The sequence below is a fragment of the Balaenoptera physalus genome (assembly GCF_965194825.1).
Source record: "Balaenoptera physalus genome assembly, chromosome: 5".
Classification (NCBI taxonomy): domain Eukaryota; kingdom Metazoa; phylum Chordata; class Mammalia; order Artiodactyla; family Balaenopteridae; genus Balaenoptera; species Balaenoptera physalus.
This window is the reverse complement of record NC_138884.1, coordinates 139,045,409-139,065,234: the sequence shown is the minus strand read 5'-3', so window position 1 is coordinate 139,065,234 and position 19,826 is coordinate 139,045,409.

Here is a 19,826-nt window from a genome sequence, read left to right as displayed (position 1 = left end):
TTAAATAGTCCTCAAAGGATGGGTGGCTGAGGCATTTATACGCTGACATTCCATCCTCCACTAGTTGAAGGTTGCCTGCAAGGAGAGCTAAGTCTCCCACACTTCTGGGAGACATTTTTGTGCAGGCCAAGTGAGTTCCATATTTCCAGAGCAGGCCTAGGGGAAAATCACAAAAAGACGTGTGGCACAGACCTGAGGGGGATACTGTTAACATGAGTCTGAGCTTGCAAAACAAACAAACAAACAAACAACTGACCATTCAAGCTGTGCTGAGCCTACAAATTTAAGCAAGAGACCATATATATATATATATATATATATATATATATATATATATATATTTATTTATTTATTTTATTTATTTATTTTTTTTGAAAAGCACTTGTTATCATTTAATGACTCTCCCACCATGTAGCTTCAAGCTACCAGGACACAAGCCCCACCCACACCCTTAATCTTTTCCTCAGCTCCTTTGCTGAAGAATTTGGCCTTTACGATGACAGGCTGCTTCGAGAGCTTTCCCTTCCCCAGAAATTTGTAGTAACCCGATCGCGCCACATCAATGACAGGAGCAGCTCCAGTTTTGTTCTTGACAGCATTTACCCGTGTCTGCTCACTGACCAAGGGCCACAATTTATCAAGGTTGCCCGTTGGGCAGAAGCTCTGGTTCCTCTTTAAGTGGTAATGCCTCAATGCCAACTTTCCCAAAGTATCGTGGGTGACATTTGTCGAAAGGGACCAAATATTCTGCCTAAAAGTGTGTCTCGCCACTTTTGAGATCCATTCATGCCATATGTAAAGTCCTCTCTATCAGGTTTCAAAATGGTTTCTGTCTGACAGTTTCTGTAAAAGTCAAAACAAAGGAGTACGGCGGAAAAGCTACAGTCTCTGCTGCTACAAGGCAGCGTCATTATTTCCATAGTGAGAGAGAGGCCATGATGTTGGGTCCACGCAAAGTACTGTTCCTATCACCAGGGCTACTCCATGCACGGGCATATCATGCAAGTCTGAGATGCTCAAGTACAGAGGGTGGCTGATGTATAGAGGACAAGTCACCTTGTTCTACATGTTTGTTGAGTATCCTCTCCTACAGTAGAGAATCTTCTGTTTTGTGAACTTTAAGGTGAACCTCAAAACTCAAAACACTGCATCTACTCCTCTAGTTCCAGCCACAGTTTCTTCCCCAAATCTCCTTTATGCCAACCTTTCAATATTGCTCCTTCACAGTCCTGGAAAAAGCAGGTGAACTACTTATCACTTATCACTCAGGAATTCTTATGTCCTCTTACCATACTCCATACAGATCTGAATACCATGTATAACATGCTTCCCAACTGAGAGAATTTCCTCTCAGTAATATTATTTAGTGCTACGTTTGCACAGAATTACAGCATAGCAGGAATCCATTTTCAAAAATATTGAGATATCCCTTTGTAAATCAGGCCTGAGCATTTTTCTTCTCCATTGACTAATCATGAAGAATGCCCATGAGGCCATAAGTGAGACGTGAGTACGATAAGAAGATACAAAATAATAGCTATCATAGGAAATCTGAGCCACCAGTACGTGTAACATACTTGTATTATCTGGACCTGCTCAGGTTCAATCCTAAAGGTAGTATTTCCACCACATAATGGATAGCCGCTGTGCTTGCTTAGACTTGTGATGTGGTAGATCTTACACTAACCAGCTTTTGATGGGGAGCAGTTTGTGTCATATAGCCATTTAATGTCTTATATTTATCCTCTTAGCTTTTCCTCCAAGCCCCGTAGTATGTGAGGAATAGCTTTCAAAAGCAAGTAATTCTCTTTAACAGAAGGAATGCCCTAGGCGTCTGACAATGCTCTCCTTTTAGGGTTTGCACATATTAGAGACGCACCACATCTTTCCTATCTATCTCAAATACCTCTAGTACTTTTGGATCTAGATCAAATGGCTAGAACGGTAGACTATCTCATAGTATCACCTTGATTTGTTGTTAAATCCTCTCTCTGGGTTTCATTTCAAACTGACCATCATGCAGCACTTGATAAATGATCTTTCCTGAATGTTGTCTATGTTGCCTTCAAAATCAAGAGACCTGTTAATACTTAGTCAAACAGTATCCAAGTAAGGTCCCCTGCTCTCACGTCCAAGGTTCCTTAGCCATTACTACAGATCCTGGGGGATCAAAGCACACTCATTGCCCCAGGACAATTACATCTACTTTTCTCTGTTACTTAAATTCAGCAATCTGATCTCTAATAATCTAGAATCCTATCATCACCACTGATGCTAGGATGCCTCACCTAGTTCTATGAAGCATCTCATACTATCAGTCCTGACCTCTACTGACTTCTCGCATCCTGCTGGTACACGTTCACTACTGCTTTTGCTATTATCTTGCTGAAAAGTATGTCCACCCAGCCCTCTTGGAGAGTATAGTCAAGTAACACTTTTTCTCACTGAAAATAATAAATTAATTTGAACATTTATATCTCCTTAAGTCTGTTGACACTTGCCCCAGTACTCTTTCAAAGTATTTCTAAGATCTCAGTCTTATTTATTGTAGACCATTAGAGTGTCTATATTTCAAGGACAGAGCCACCCCTGCAGTGTATTAAGACTGATGAATCCTGAGCAATGGGAATGTGCTCCCATGACAGTAAACTTACCTTATCCTGCCTTAAATTTCACCCCTTCTGTTTCAACGTGCTCAAGATCCATATCCACAAATGCCTCCTGTTTCTTTCGACTATATTTTAACTGGGTCTTGAAATTCTTTCACTGAGTAAGCTTTTTCCTTTCGAAGCAGAAACTATATTTCCCTGTTTGGCCCACTTGAGACTTTATCACAGTTATTGTTCTAAAGTAGAGACACGGGTAAATCTTGAGGAGTACAAGCATCATCTTGTGAAAGGTCCAGCTCGGTGGAGTCCCCAGCTAAGGATTCTGAGTCCTTTGCTTGTAAGAGCCCTTATGTGGCATAGGGTAACTGTCAAACCTAAACAGTTTGTTCCATTGGAGCTATTAAATGCTTATAATTACACCTGTGTTAAGTATACAGGCTTTTTGTAAAAAAATATGTAAATAAATATAAAATGAATAATATACACACATACACATGTACCTATAAAAATACACAATTCCAATTCTAGTTAACTTTTAAACAAGTTCATCACTAATAGGAGCAGCAGCAGCAGAAATTGCCAGAAATTGTACTGTGCTACATTTTAAAAATGTTTTATTACCCACTTGCCGTGTTCAAGAAAATGATTTTTCTTTTCAGTTTTAAAGATTATGATTTAGATCTTTAGGAGCACAGATGTTTTGTCCCAATTCACCCAGATATAAAAGTTCCAAACTTGGTTTCATATTAAGGTTCTTAGGAAGTTAGAGTGTTTGCTTTTTCTTCTATATTGTGGTCAACATTTTTTTGGAAGAAATTTGGTATTTTTAATTTAACAGCTCAGTTATCAGAAATAATATCAAAAATCATAAAGAATAAATGAAGAAAAGTATGTCTTTATTCTAATATGCAAACATATTGATGATTATGTGTACAGATATATATTACATGGTTGAACTGATTATCAACTGCAATTTCTTTTTTTTAATTGAAGTATAGTTGATTTACAATGTGTTAATTCCTACTGTACAGCAAAGTGATTCAGTTATACATATATACATTCTTTTTCACATTCTTTTCCATTATGGTTTATCACTGGATATTGAATCTAGTTCCCTGTGCTATACAGCAGGACCTTGTTGTTTATCCATTCTATATAATAGTTTGCATCTGCTAACACCAAACTCCCCCTCCATCCCTCCCCCACCCTCCCCTTGACATTCGATTGTAATTTCTAATGCATTCTCTTAGTATGGTGGCCATGAAAATGTACCACTGAGATCTTGTGTTGTGGGGTGTATAAGTGACTGATGGCCTGAGCTATTGCCTTTATGAATCTACCATCACATTTGTGCTGAGGTCATGCTTTTCACAGAGCCCTCCCAGGTAATGAATGATTGCAAGTGTTCAAATATGGGCCTATTTCTGTGAGATACAGGAGTCCTCAACTTAGTGACTTTGGCTCAATGTCTCTGTCAGCATGAATGGAACTTTCTTGGACCCGTGCTTCAGTTTGAGACTCTTTCTATTCCCCACCCCCTCTCCACCCCCCCCCCCCAATAACTTCACAAGGATCCTATCCTCTTTGGATCTGAAGACTCTCCCCACCTTCCCTGGTTACCAACCACTTTTCCTTTATAGGCATTTCCCCATCTACTCCTGTCCCGGTGTCTGCTTCTCTAAACTAACACAAATGGTACAAGAAAACAGGATATAAGATGGGGTTTGGGGACTGGCTCACTCCTTGCCTGACAAGCAAAGAGAACGCCATTGTAAGTGGTATGTGGAATATAGATAGTCCCTGGGACAAGGTGGTGATCCAGTTCCTGGTGATTTCACCACATGCTTACCTGGGAAAATATCCTAGGAATTTATCCTTGCAGTTGAAATGATCTGGACCTTTGAAATATATGGGGGCAGCAAAGTCTTTTATCAAGGTGTCAGAGTTAGCTATTTACTGCTAAGTTATACTGATAGTCTAGAGAGGGATGATTAAAAACTTAAGGCAAATAAATGGCAAGTGTAAGAACCAGAGTGTCTGTTTCATAGCTAACAAAGAATCCTTTATTGCCTACAGTGGAAAAGCATAAACAGCTGAACAGCAGACCAAAGACCTGATACTTATAGTTACAGGGCTCGAGAGATATATAAATTCTCAATCAAGGCAGGTCTTTTATGCTAAGAGGGGAGCCCTGCTTGAGAAAATCTGTGATTAAAACATGCATTCAGGTCATTGAGAAGGATGTTTCTAAGGATGTTGGTCCTGCAGAGCACTGTGAATTCTCAGAGAATTCTACTTCTACTTTCCTACTAAGAGCTAGAATTTCCTCTCTACTCTCTACAGTAGCTCACACTACTGGTAGTCAAAGTCTTATACTGGGTATGAATTTTGAAGATGTTTTACCAACAAAGTAAAAAATAAGTCTGGATAAGCAAGATTCTTTTTTTCACTTGGTTGCACATTTTTGGGACATGGTATTAGCACCTTCAGAAAGATTCCAGGAGGCTGGGGCAAACTGACTGTGATGGTGACTCTTAGAAGCCTAGAAAAAGTGTTGGCTAATCATTGCTTCATCTCATATTAGAAAAATACATAATCTACTTTTAGTTCATCCATACCTTCTGAAATAGTTTAGAAAATTGCTCAAAACTTAGGGAAATATAATACACTTAATACACAAGTTTGATTTCTAAATTTTCAAGTTTATTATTAGTACTTAATAATATACTTAAGTTTAATTTCTAAATGTATGATTACTGACCTGATTCTGACTTATTTTTTAATTAAGTGATTTGTTAGAACTATGTTTACTTTAGTATCAAATAGGAAAATTACATAATCTAAAGCCCTTCCGTTGTGTTTATTTTAATAAAAATCAATATTTCTGCCTAGCAATCATATTCTATTCATGCATTTAATTTTACATATTACAATACCACATTATAAATATTTCACTTGTCAGTTATGATTTTTTAAATTTTTATAAGACTTTATCATTCCCACATGAATATTTGACTCACTCACAAAATTCAAACTAATTACATTCCACTGTTCATACACTGCCCGTCTCATGCAGTTATTTGTACTGTCATCTTTCCCTGTTTCTATTGCCACATTTTCTCAAAATATAGAAAATATTTGGTTATACAACACTCCTTAGCACACCTGTTCAGATTTTCTCTCTGATTCTTTTCAAGGCCTGAAAAAGTTGAAGGTAAACAAAAAACCTAAAGGCAGCATTAACTTTTATGCTGAATCAGAACCATACCCTACCTTGAATTGGTTTTTCCATTTAAAATGGTTACCGGCAGCAGAGTTTATATCGACTTTCAATATAAATTTCAACTCACTCATTTGATATAGACAGTACTATTAGTGTGCAGTATCCAAGGAGAATTCTAGTTAAAATCACCTCAGTAACATGATGAAAACTTAGCAGTTAATTAAAAGCAAATTTTCACTTTATGAAACAATTGGAATAAATTATTGTGAATATACAGTCAGAATAGAAAAGGTATTTTGTGATAAAATAGAACTAGTCTCTAAGAATCATATTATACATTCACATTTATTTGGCCTTCCTCATGAAGATTTCTCTCCATGATCTTTATGGTAAGAAAAATCAAGATATACCCCAAATTTCTCTTAATTGAAAAAGAAGGGAAAATAAAAAGCTATATAGCTTCCATGAAATCAGTCAATAATCTTTCTTTTGATTGTGATTGGGGAAGTATGGGAGTTTAAAGTATGTAATTTAGTATTTTTATCCTTTGACTGTTAATCCAAATATTTACATGCTTATATTTTTATATTTAAAGTTGATTTAGCAACTTTCTTAACAACTGTCTACTATGTTAGTTGAGAATTTAAGTACTTAAGTACTACTTTCATCCTCAAGAGGTTGTCATATCAGAAACTGTAATCACATAAATTTAATATTTATACTATTTGACTATATTAATATCACGCATTGTTAAACCAAGTAATAGACTTAGCTTCTAACTAATTATGCATAGTAAACATATATACACATATATGCATTTGTATTTGTGTGTGTACATATATGTGTATATTTGTATGTATAGTTGTTATGGTTTCCGTTTGTATGATTGTTATTCCTCTTTAACATCAACAAAATTCTGACTTTCTTTTTTAATTGCTTTTCTGTGGGTTTTTATTCACTTATTTCTCTGAGCACTGGAAAGGTCTCTTTTATCTGAGTGACAGGACAAGTTCTAGGATTTAAAAAAATTTTCTTTTGGTAGTCACCTCTTCTCTGCTTTTATTAATTTGGGGGAAGGAATTCATATTAGTGGAATATTAGAACTTCTTGACCATTCTTTAGATATCCTATTTTTCTTCACCTATTTTGTTCATTATGTTTTTTCATTAGTTTTAAGTTTAAGAATATTTGCTCAATTTTATCTTCCAACCTGGCTACTATTTTTATTCTGATTATGATACTTTCTATTTCCAGGAGGTTATTATTGATTTATAACTGTTCCTTTTCAAAGACATTGTTTTTCACAATTAAAGTACCTGATTTCTCTAAAGATTTCAATTATACCATTTATTTTCTTTCTAATCCCTATCTTACACTTGTTTTTCACAGGTAAAATACTAAAATGAGATGGATCCTTGTCTCACTTTTAGGTGATGAAGAAGAAACTTGAAGAAACTAAATGCACATTCCAAAAGAAAATAGATTACCATTAAAATATATCAAGGTAAGTCACCATAAACCATTTAGAAAGTTCACCAACATCCAGAATGAAACAGAAATTGCAAAGAGGATTCATTTGGAGAGCATTTGACTGCAAATCTCTCTCCCCGAAGAGGTAAGTGGGTTCTGGGAAGATGCCACATTTAGTCACAAGCTAAGGGAATCATATGGGTTTCCTTGCAGATGAAGGCACTTTGGACCAGTATCTGACTCATGGCTGAGACAGAAGAGTGAAGGGTTGCCTCTGGGAGAGTCATGAATGAAGGCGTGGCTGAATGAAGCAACCAGCGTCCAATGCACATTTACAATATGCTACGTACACAACTACAATTTTCAGTTAATTTCTCATTTGATCCTCACAATACAAATACAATTTAGTCTTTACCACACTAAAATATCTGATACTCACAGGAAAATATAAAACAGCAACAATGACAACAATAAATCTTAGAACTAATAAATTGTAAAATCATGCAAGACTCTTTCAGTAACTTCAGTTTAGCTCTGTGGAAGCAACATCTGTGGGCCGATTCATCCATACTCATACCCAAGTCAGGCATGTGGAATTTCCTTGTTTGCCCATAATACTGACTGCATGCCCTTTACATTATATTTTAAAACACTCAGGGCTTATTCTATTGCCACATGTACATTTCCTATCATTACTGTTTTATGACATAAAAGATTGTATTTTTCAGAGAACAGTAAAAGGGGTGGGGATTGAGGGGGGTATAGGGTGCATTCTGTACTGTAAATTCCATACATATGAAGTATAAAGCTAAGTAAAGACAGCGATAGAGAAGACATTACGGCATATTGCAGACTGTGGTATTTTTGTTTTGCTTTGTCTTTTTAATATTAAAATTGGTAAACTTGAGATATGTTTACATTAGAAAATTGTCATTTTGAATGTTTGTATCAGTATACACTATAATTTGATTTACAAAAACTTCTTGAAGAAACTGAATCCTAAAGGGTAAACATAGTTTACCAGAAGTGATAGGATTTTTTTGTTCCCGTTTTATTGAGAGATAATTGACATACAGCACTGTCTAAGTTTAAGGTGTACAGCATAATGATTTGACTTACATACTTCATGTATGATTACCACCACAAATTTAGAGAACATCTATCATCTCATATAGATTGCAGTATTTTTTAACAAGGCACACAGATTCAATGTGACACAGATTCTAGAATAGGAGCTATAGAGAGGCTCTTTGGCCAGGAGAGCCACTCCTAGGTGTTGGGCTGTGAGTTTGAAAACAAGTTATCATATACGTAACTGTAGATTTTTTGAGTGAGCATTAGAACCGATCTTAATGCAATCATGTAAATAATCAGGGTTTTTTCTTACGGATGTAATACTGAGGAGGGAAAACAACTGAGAGATAACCACAGCCTGAACTTTTGAAATATTTTTAGATCGGGAGAAAGACAAAAAATAAACCTTTGACTGAGGCAGAGAGGACGTCATAGCGTGGTAGGAAGAACCCTACGATGATCTATAAACCAAAGCTGCAAACGCTAAGGAGTAGGGAGTGATGAATGCTGAGCATATGGTTAGCAGTTGTCAAATAAAATTATAAAGCTGAAGAGGGCATTTTACACACGTTGATGTTTTCAGTGAGAAACGGCCGCCATGGCAGCCGGTCCACTCCACATAAGGACCTTCATGACTACGACATTTTGACAGCAGAAAAGCACTCTGTCGACCCCCGACTTGTTCCAGGAAAGCGTTGGCCAGGGAAAACTATATGTCTCTAACACTGAACATTTTTTTTTTTCTCTTTTGAAATAACCCCAAACTGTTAACTTGCACCCTTGTAGCCAACCAAGGTCTGCCAAACATTCCAGATGACCAATTAGAGTGTCTCCCTGCTTTCAAAACTCCCACCTTAAAAGAAAGCTTGCCAATCTACGACTGTCTCAGTTTTTCCTCTTTTTACTCTATATAAGAATGTACTCTCCTGTCTAATTCCTTTAAACCCCTGCTGAAATGTAAGTGATGGCAGATGGATTCCCTTGTGGCAAGTTTATGAATAAATAGCCTTTGTATGTGTTGTAGCAGACTTAGTTTTGTCTCTGACGTCAATAAAGGGACCCATAAATTTAAAAGAGGAATAAATTTAAATATGAATAACTAAACATACAAATGCCAAATCAACACGGTAGTAATCTTTAACATTTTTAAGGTTTGCTACGATTAACAAACTGTCTTTACCTAGATTATTTAAACTTCAACACAACCCAGAGGGGCAGTCATTCATTGTAAAGGATACTGGAAACAGGTTTTATATTTTTATTACTATTTTTCCAAATTCAGTAAATGTGGGCGAGAACCTGAACTCAAGCCCTGTGTTACAAGATCCCTTTCCCTTAACAATTTAAAGCATTACTTTTATTATATTACAGTGGTAAAATTAAGATAGTTATTCAACTTTGGGAATGCTTGTAGTAAGAAGTATAACGTGGTTTGGCTTCTTGAAGGAATTTAGCCTCGGCTACAGATTTTTAAAAAGTGGTATTCATGGGTTGGGAAGGAATAGAAGAGAGAAATGTCATTAGAATAATGAAATTTGAAAAATATACTAAGACCCAGATATGGTTTGCAGACCAATTTCTTTTTCAGTTTTAAATATGGAAAATGACATAAAAATGTATCATATATGATATTTAACCAATAGATTAAAGGATCATCAAAAGATCAATTGTTACATTTAAATTTGGAGAGAGTTTAAGAGAGGATGACAAATATATACATGACATTTATATGATTCTTACATAAAATTTCTATGACACTCTTGGATAGGAAAATCTGTCTTTTAATCTCTCTAGGGCAAGTTCTCCTACTTAATACATTTACTCTGTTGGATAAAACTTCTCACAAAATTCTGACTCCCTTAGTTTCTGACCAGTAAAATATTGGAATGAGAAATAGAAATACATAAATATTTAAGAATTTCAGACATTTTTTGAACTTTACACTAAACATGCATTAATCAGAACAAGAAAATTATACTTTGAAATTTATTATCAGTCACTGATATCTTTATTTTATTGGCATAAATAAAAGGAAAAGCCTTTTTAAAAAATCCTTCCATAGTAATATCCTTTCCTAAAAGTTTTAGTAATATGAAAGAATTCCCTTTTACTACTTTCTTCCCCCAAACTAAAACCTCTCTTTTTTAAATTGATCATTTCTAGTTCAGATTTCTTTCATATTTTGCAAATTTCATAGCTATATTATTAGAAGGCTGTTAAGGATGCAGTGCATGAAATTCCAAAGTTTTGTGAACAAATAATATAAAAATTTGGCAATCAATTAGTTTAATAAACTTTACAATATTGTGCATGCTGTTATCTTTTTTTTTTTTTTTAAAGGTGGGTGGTTTTTTGTTTTTTACTTATTTATTTTTGGCTGTGTTGGGTCTTTGTTTCTGTGCGAGGGCTTTCTCTAGTTGTGGCAAGCAGGGGCCACTCTTCCTCGCGGCGCGCGGGCCTCTCACTGTCGCGGCCTCTCGTTGCGGAGCACAGGCTCCAGACGCGCAGGCTCAGTAATTGTGGCTCACGGGCCCAGTTGCTCCGTGGCATGTGGGATCTTCCCAGACCAGGGCTCGAACCCGTGTCCCCTGCATTGGCAGGCAGATTCTCAACCACTGCGCCACCAGGGAAGCCCCATGCTGTTATCTTTTAAAGCATTTTCCTAATAATACTCTTATCATATCAATCAAGTTTTAATGACAAGTAATTCCACATTTTAATATAAATACCATGTCTGAAATTTTCTGAAAGGAAAAAATAATTTTGAAAGCAAAAAACCCCATGTTTTATCCTTATGATTGATAATCTCTGCTAAACACCTCTTATTGGCATTGTCATATCCAGAAAGCCTCTCCTCTTAGAAGTGGGGCTATATCATATGTACTTGATACAAAAATTTATAATTATGGTCATTGATACCCCTAAGTGTGGCCTATTGACAGTGAGGTGATGTCTTAGGTGATACATTTTATAGGCTAAATTCTGGCCAGGTCAAGCATCTAGGAAGATTACTTTCTTCTTTATAGAAATCATACATCTTTCTGTAATTATTTTCTTCTTCCCCAAGGTCTTTATATTTCTTCTACTTGACTATATTTTATCCATATGAACCTACAAATCTGATCATGTCATTAAAATATGTAAAATCCTCTTCTGATTTCAGGGTGAAATTCAATGTTCATTTATTTGTTTTCCACAAATATGGTACAGCTTAGAAGGACAAACAGATATATATAAAATGTCATTTTAGACATGTACTTATATACTTTTAACTTATATTTCCAACATCTTTTGGCAGACTCATTCAGTGATGTGTCAAGTAAAATGACAACTGAGAATTAAATCTGGATATAGCAAAGTGGCAGTCACTAATGACCTTAAAAAACATAATGATTTAAGATCAGATTATGATGGGTTTAAGAAATAAATTGAGCTATTACATACAGTAAATATAGACAACCCTTAGGAGAATTGTTTTTCTGCATGGGAAAGTGTATGGATTATAAGCTAGAGGGAGATGTGATTCAAGGGAGCGTTTTGTTTGTTTTTAATATTAGAGAAATTTCACGTTTGTACACTAATGGGGATTATCTGGTTGAGGGAAAAAATTGAGTAATGACAGAGAGAGAGGGAATATTTTCTGTAGTACTGATCTCAGCTTACTTTTATTTTACTTTTATTTATTTATTTATTTTTGGTTGCGTTGGGTGTTCGGTGCACGCGGGCTTTCTCTAGTTGCGTCAAGCGGGGGCTACTCTTCGTTGCGGTGCGCGGGCTTCTCATTGTGGTGGCTTCTCTTGTTGTGGAGCATGGGCTCTAGGCGCACAGGCTTCAGTAGTTGTGGCCCGCGGGCTCAGTAGTTGTGGCGCACGGGCTTAGTTGCTCCACGGCATGTGGGATTGTCCCAGACCAGGGCTCGAACCCGTGTCCCCTGCACTGGCAGGCGGATTCTTAACCACTGCACCACCAGGGAAGTCCCTGATCTCAACTTCATATTAGAAGCCAGTGAGATCAGGCTAGTGAGGCTTCATACTGATGTGTGCCTTAGAAAAATACTTTAAAGTGGAGGAAAAAAGCTGTATTAGACAACAAATAGCATGATAAATAATTCTTGACATTGAAATAGGGTCATATAATCCCAAAATATTTTCCTGACATTATTTACCTCATCCATCTCTCAAACTGTGATCTAGGTCAGGCAATTTTGAAGGTGAAAAAAAAATTAATTTTGAGGAAATCATTTTTGTTCTCAGAACTATTCTGTACAAGGTGCTCTCTTTTAAAAATTTATCTCACGTCTATGGGTATCATTTTTGTGTTCCTTTCATTTGATTCACTTGTTCTTCTGCTAAATATGAATTGATCTTCTTGAAATGATCATATGTTCTTACCAGAAAATGTATATTTGGGGATAATGTCGGTAATTGCTTTCACTATTAAATTTTGTACCCCTTTCCTGTCTCTTCTGAATCTAATATGTTGCTACCTAGATTATCATTGAATTAATATTCCTTACTTTTTCAAATAACCATATAATGTCAGGAAAATGTAGACACTTCCTTAAATGTCCATCTCTATAATATAAAATTTAATTAGTACATATAAAATACAAATATCTAATTATATAGACAAAAATAATATATTTTAAATATTGCCAATATATGATTAACAGCAGAAACATAATGATGTAAGGTATACCTTTATAGTTTACTTTTTAATAAGTATATAGTCTCCATTTGACCTACATTTAGAAATGTACACAACATAGTATTACCTTTGCCATAAATTCTTTTAGGCCAACTATTGTAAACAAATTTACATCTAAAATTAAAATTTACTTAATGCATGTACAATGGTATACAGGTCAATCAAAGATATTTAAATGGTTTGAATATATTTTGTCAATTCTAATTACTAGGTACTTCTGCTATTCTTGAAATTATAATATTACTGTTTCCTATCTTTGTTAACATTTCATAGTTCAAGTTACTATGGTATTAAAATTAATGTTTGTGTGTATTAAGGACTTTATTTATTTTTATTGTTTGACCACTGACTTCTTTGTGAGTCTAATGCTCCTTTTTCTTCTTTGACCCGACATGTGGATAAGCCCTTGCTAATGTCCTCCGTTGGCACTGGTGAGAAATTTAAACCTCACAGCTCTCCAGCCCACCATGGGAACTCTTCCTCAGTCACATCCTTTCCCATAAAGACCCAAAGCACCCCTACTATTCAATCAGGCCAGCCCTGCTTTCCAGGTGTCTGTTGTGTGAAAAATAAACTTACTCTCAAATTACCTTAGTCTGGTGGGTGTCATCAGCCTTGCAATCTGCCCTAGAATTGGCAGAAGTCCATCTCATTTCCACACAGTGACCCCAAAACACTGAGTATGCAAACAATTTATTATTCTAGAATGTAAACTTCTGCTCTTAACCTGAGTAAATGTAAAATAAGTTTAAAAGAAACCAACATCCCCCAAATTCATATTTTTCACTTATAACTGTACAATTGTGTGGTGCCAATTGAACAAAATATAAAGACAGTAGTAATTAAAGTTCGGAGAAATATAAGATTTAGGATATTCTAACCCAAAGGCTGTGGTAAAATATTACTCATTTTTAAAAAATCTATATGTATTCAATAATTGAATAGAAGATAATTTATAAGTAGGTAAACAATCATATGCATACATACATACATACATGTACACATATGTGTATGTATACACATAAGTATGTATCCATATGCATACATATGTATATATAGTCAAACTAAGACTTATGAGAGCAAAGAACTTTTTAAAAAGTTATGCTGAGACAAGGGGTATACAGCAAAACTATCCAGTAAAACTGAATTTTATGGTAATTTAGACAGATTCACATTTACCCACAATACATGTAACTTCACCTAACCCTATTACTCTTTTATCACTGTCAACAAATGATATTCTCTGTGTCTAAATTACTAGATTAAATGAGTATTTTATCTTCCACCTTAAACCTCTCTTCCTTCAATTAACACTGTGCACTACTATCAAATTTAATCTTCTTTAATTATCCTTGCATTTCTTTGCTCAAGAATAATGTCTTCCCATAACTTCTGAATTCCTCCATTAATCAGACTGAATTGCCCTCTCCGTGCTGGTCTACCAGTTTCCACTAAATTCTTGAACATCTGGATTCCCACTGAATATAAACTGTCTATCATAAAACCTACCATTTTGGTATATGTTGTATTGTTTTCTCTCTTTCCTCCTCTTTCCTTCTTCCTAATCTCCCTCATATATATTAATCGCACCTCCTCAGTCTCAATTTCTAATAAACATTTTTTTATGTTCTTTCCCCTGATGCTCAAAGTACAACATAGGAACTTGTTTTATTAGAAACAAATACAGACTTACAGAATACTAATGATAATAAAGGTAATGGCTAATGTTTAATGAAGACTCACTATGTACCAGACTCTTTACCAAAACATTTACAAGGCATATGTCATTGATTTTATTCAAAATTCCATGGGGCAGTTACTATGATCATCTTCCTTTAACTGGTGATAAATTTGAAGTTTAATGAAAGTAAGCATTATCCCCCAAGATCACTCAGAGTAAGGGATGCTATCCAAACCCTATTAACACTTAGCTTCGAAGTCAGTGCTATTAAAATCTGCAACATGCTTGAAGATTACATCAACTAAGCCATATGTGAAGCATATGATATGGGATTGGCAGCGAGTACATTTTTTTGTTTGTTTGTTTGTTTGATTTTTTTTCCAATTGATTTAGTTGAGACTCAATTCAAGTGTCATTTGACCAGACAGATGAAGTCAAAACTGAGTGTTGCTTTATTTTCCAAGCTATTTAACATTATTTTAGACTCAGCTTCAAAATATATTTAGTGTTTCTAAGTTTCATTTTGTGTGCCATAACCTAATATAATTTAATAACCAGTCACATAGATGTTATCTTAGTATTGTAAGCAGCTTAACACTGAAGGATGATTGTGGTACATAATCACCACTATTTTATCCACTTCTAATTATTATATTTTGAAGGCATAATGTTAAAATAGGCAGAAAGTAATATTGGAGAGCACCAATATCTTATCAATTTTAAGTGTTTGGACTATGCCAGTGGTAACTGTAGAAGATAAAAAACATTGACCTAATACTATAAAGCATAAGGATAACCACAATACAAACAATAACATACCAAAAAAAAAAAAAATCACAATGGTTGCTAAACTCATACAGTCAATGTGCCTTCAGAAGCATTGTATCTTTCGCTATTAGCCCTTATATCCCTTTTTGTTTTTGTCTGTTTTCATCTAATATTTTGTGGAACTCCGTTTTTGAAGCATTTCATAAGAAATCGGTTCTGGTTTAGCATAAAAGTGATTACTCTTCCTGAAATAACATACCTTTTTTGATACTTATGCTAACCATACAATCATCTGGGTAATCTAACTTTTAAAAAGCTGAAAATTATTTGTCTGTAGATGAATTAAAAAGATCATCTTATTCCTTGCATTGTTAAGTATTTCAATGCATATTTATTATTACAATTTGTAGTCCCTCATGCATTATTTAATTTCATTAGAGATAATAGGTAAATTGATACTCAAGACACTTTCTTTCCTTCCACTTCGGTCTCCATGCTGGCATGGAGGAAATGCAATCAGTTTATAATCAGATAAGTATTATGGATTACACTGTCCTTTATTTTAGGCTTAGAGGTCCCTTTCCAGCTCCTTTTCTGTGGTGAAAACTTAATGAGGAAAAGACTATATTTTATGTTTTCAGAAAAATCTTTAAAATGTGCATATATTTTGAATTTCTCTTTCTGGTTTCTATATAAAATATAATTACCATCTGGAATTATTTACTAAAATTCAGGCAATTTATAATCTTGTTGTTTCATTGATCAGGTCATGCTTAAGAGAGAAATATCTTAGCTTTAAAGTTACACTCCTTATTTAGATAATGAAGCTTTACCACTGATTCAAGAGACAGATAGCAACAACTACAAACACAAAACCAAACAAAACTTAAAGTTTAAAACTGCAGCTTATTCTATCAGAGTCTTTGGGGAAGAAATAACATTAATCAGGAAAAGAACAAATGGTTGTATAAGAATAGAAATGTTTAAAATGAACAGTCACCGTATCTATAATTCTATTAAGCTTCATTAAAACGATTATCAAAAATAAAATCATACTGCTATCTTTCAATATTTAGATATAATTTAATCTGATTTACAGAAAGTATTGCAAAACAATTAAACATAATTCTTGCAAGAAAGTTTTGCCCATAATAAAGGTCAGGGTTTATTTCTGGACTCCCAAACATATCCCACTGAGCTATGTATCTATCCTTGTGCCAGTACCAGACTATCATGATTACTGTACCTGGATAGTAAGTTTTGCTATTTTGGTTAACTCAAGTGTTGCGAGTATCCACTTAAAACTCCATGTGACACTAATCATCTCCACATGAGCAGCTCATCTCTCCAGAAATTGCATATCACAGTAAAAGGTGATCTCTCCAAGTTCTCGCATATTTTTCATTGCGTTTAATGAATAAGAGAAACCCTGAATAATACCATGGGACCCGTACAAAGTGCTACTAGTGATATTGGAAGTGCTCCCAAAAAGCAGAGAAAAGACATGACATTAGAAGAAAAAGTTGAATTGCTTGATATGTACCATAGGTTGATGTCTTCAGCTGTGGTTGCCCACCATCTCACAGTACATGAATCCAGCATAAGGACAATTTTTAAAAAAGAAAAGAAAATCGGTGAAGCCATTGCTGCAGCTACCCCAGCAGGCGTGAAAACCTTGCGTTTTTTGTGAAATACATACCTCTTTACGTCGTACTGAAAATGCAGCTCTTATGAGGATGCAGGATTGCTATGAGAAAGGTATACCTATGGACTCTAATATGACTTGAGAAAAAGTGAAGTCATTATATGACAACTTAAAGCAAAAGGAAGGTAAAGGATCTAAAGCTGGAGAGTTTAATGCCAGCAAAGAATGGTTGGTAATTTTGGTAATTTTAGAAAGAGATTTGGCTTAAAAAATGTCAAGATAACAGGAGAAGCACCTTTTTGCTGGCCAAGAGGCAGCAGATGAGTTCCCAGATGCTGTTAAGAAAATCACTGAGGAGAAAGGATATCTGCCTGAACAGGTTTTTAATGCAGAGCAAGTACCCTATTGTGGAAAAAAAATGCCACAAATGACATTTATTAGGAAGAAAAAGAAGCAAGCATCAGGATTTAAGGCAGGAAGGGATAGGCTGACTCCACTGTTTGTGCAAATGCAGTTGGGTTTAAGATCAGGAATGCTCTTATCTATAAAGCTGCTAACCCCTGAGGCTTGAAGGGAAAAGACAAACACCAGCTGCCAGTCTTTTGGTTGTACTACAACAAAAAGGCCTGGAAAATGAGAACCCTTTTCTTAAATTGATTCTACTGATGCCTTGTTCCTGAAGTCAGGAAGAACCTTACCGGTAAGGGACTGCCTTTTAAAGTTCTTTTGATATTGGACAATACCCCTGGCCACCCAGAACCCCATGGGTTCAACACCAAAGACATTGGTCTACTTGCCCCCAAACACAACGTCTCTAGATCAGCTTCTAGATCAGGGGGTAATAAGGACCTTTAATGCTCATCACACTCAGTACTTTATGGAAAAGGTTGTCAACGCTATGGAAGAGAACACCCACAGAGAGAACATCATGAAAGTCTGGAAGGATTACACCACTAAAGATTCATCACTATTACAGAAAAAGACATCAAAGCCATCAAGCCCAAAACAGTAAATTCCTGCTGGAGAAAACCATGTCCAAATGTTGTACACGACTTCACAGGCTTTACAACAGAGCCAGTCAAGGAAATCATGAAAGAGACCATGGATTTGGCAAAAAAGGTGAGGAGTGAAGGGGTTCAAGATACAGATCTTGGAGAAACTCAAGAGCTAATAGACACCACACCAGAGGAATAACAGAAGACGACTTCATGGAGATGAGTGCTTCCGAACCAGTGCCAGACGATGAAGAAGATATAAAGTAAGCAGCGCCAGAAAACAAATTGACACCGGACAATCTGGCAGGAGGGTTCCCATTATTCAAGACTGCTTTTGGTTTCTTTCACAACATGGACTCTTGTATGATTTGAGCACTGAAACTAAAGAAAATGATGGAAGAAGGATTAGTACCATGTAGGGACATTTTTAGAGAAGTGAAAAAACAAAAATGTCAGACGGAAATTACAATGTATTTTTATAAAGTTACACTGAGTGTGCCTGCCTCGCCATCCACCCCTTCTACCTCTTCTGTTACTGCCACCCCTGAGACAGCAAGACCAAGCCCTCCGCTCCCTCCTCATAGAAAACGGCAATGATGAAGACCTTTATGATGACCCACTTAATAAACAGTGAATAATCACCATGCTGTACAGTTAGTAAACTTAGGTGTTGTGTATTTGTGTGGCTATCTTCCTGCGAAAATCTAATAACGGTACGGATAGAACTGTATGAGAAATTTCTGTGTCATCATAATCATCATCACCTAACTATTCATCGAGTGCAAGACTTGTTTTGAAATGGATAACCTATTCTTAAATAGGCAGAAGATGAATGATATTTAGTATAAAATTAACAATGAATTAGCTTCCTTACTGCTTTATAACTAACTTTGCTTTGAAAGAATAACACCGTGCAGTATTCCTCTCTCTCATAACTGGAGAAACCACATATCAGCCTATCATTACAGGTAGGTAGGTTTTTTTTTTTTTTTAATGTAACATTTTCAGTACTGTATTATGAACATGACTATAATACTGTATGCCATAAATTTTTTTAACAATTCATTCATTAGTGTATAGGTTAAGCTATTGCGAAGCAATCATATTTATTATACTAGGCTACCATAATGCACTCACACTGCTGCTTCTTTAATATCAATGCATGAATTGCTATACCTGTAAATTAATAAAAATTTCTTTTTCACATTATCTTTTCATTTGATGTCTAGTGTTCATAATATGTATAACATCTACAGTGGTTTGTATCATGTAAGAAAATATTGATGTAGGTACTGACAGGCAATTCATCTTGTAAACAGACAATGTAAACTTATGATGTTGATAAATACAGTACAGTACTGTACATGTATTTTCTCTTCCTTATTATTTTCTAAACATTTGCTTTTCTCTAGCTTATTTTATTGTAAGAATACAGTTTATAATACATATAACATACAAAATATGTGTTAATTCACTATATTATTGGTAAGGCTTCCTGTCCACAGCAGGCTATTAGTAGTTACCTTTTGAAGGAGTCAAAAGTTACACGAGTTATTTTCGATTGTGCACTGGGTTGGCACCCCTAACTGCTGTATTGTTCAAGGGTCAACTTTATTATTTTAAAGATAGTGATAGTAGAATTGTTTTCCTAATT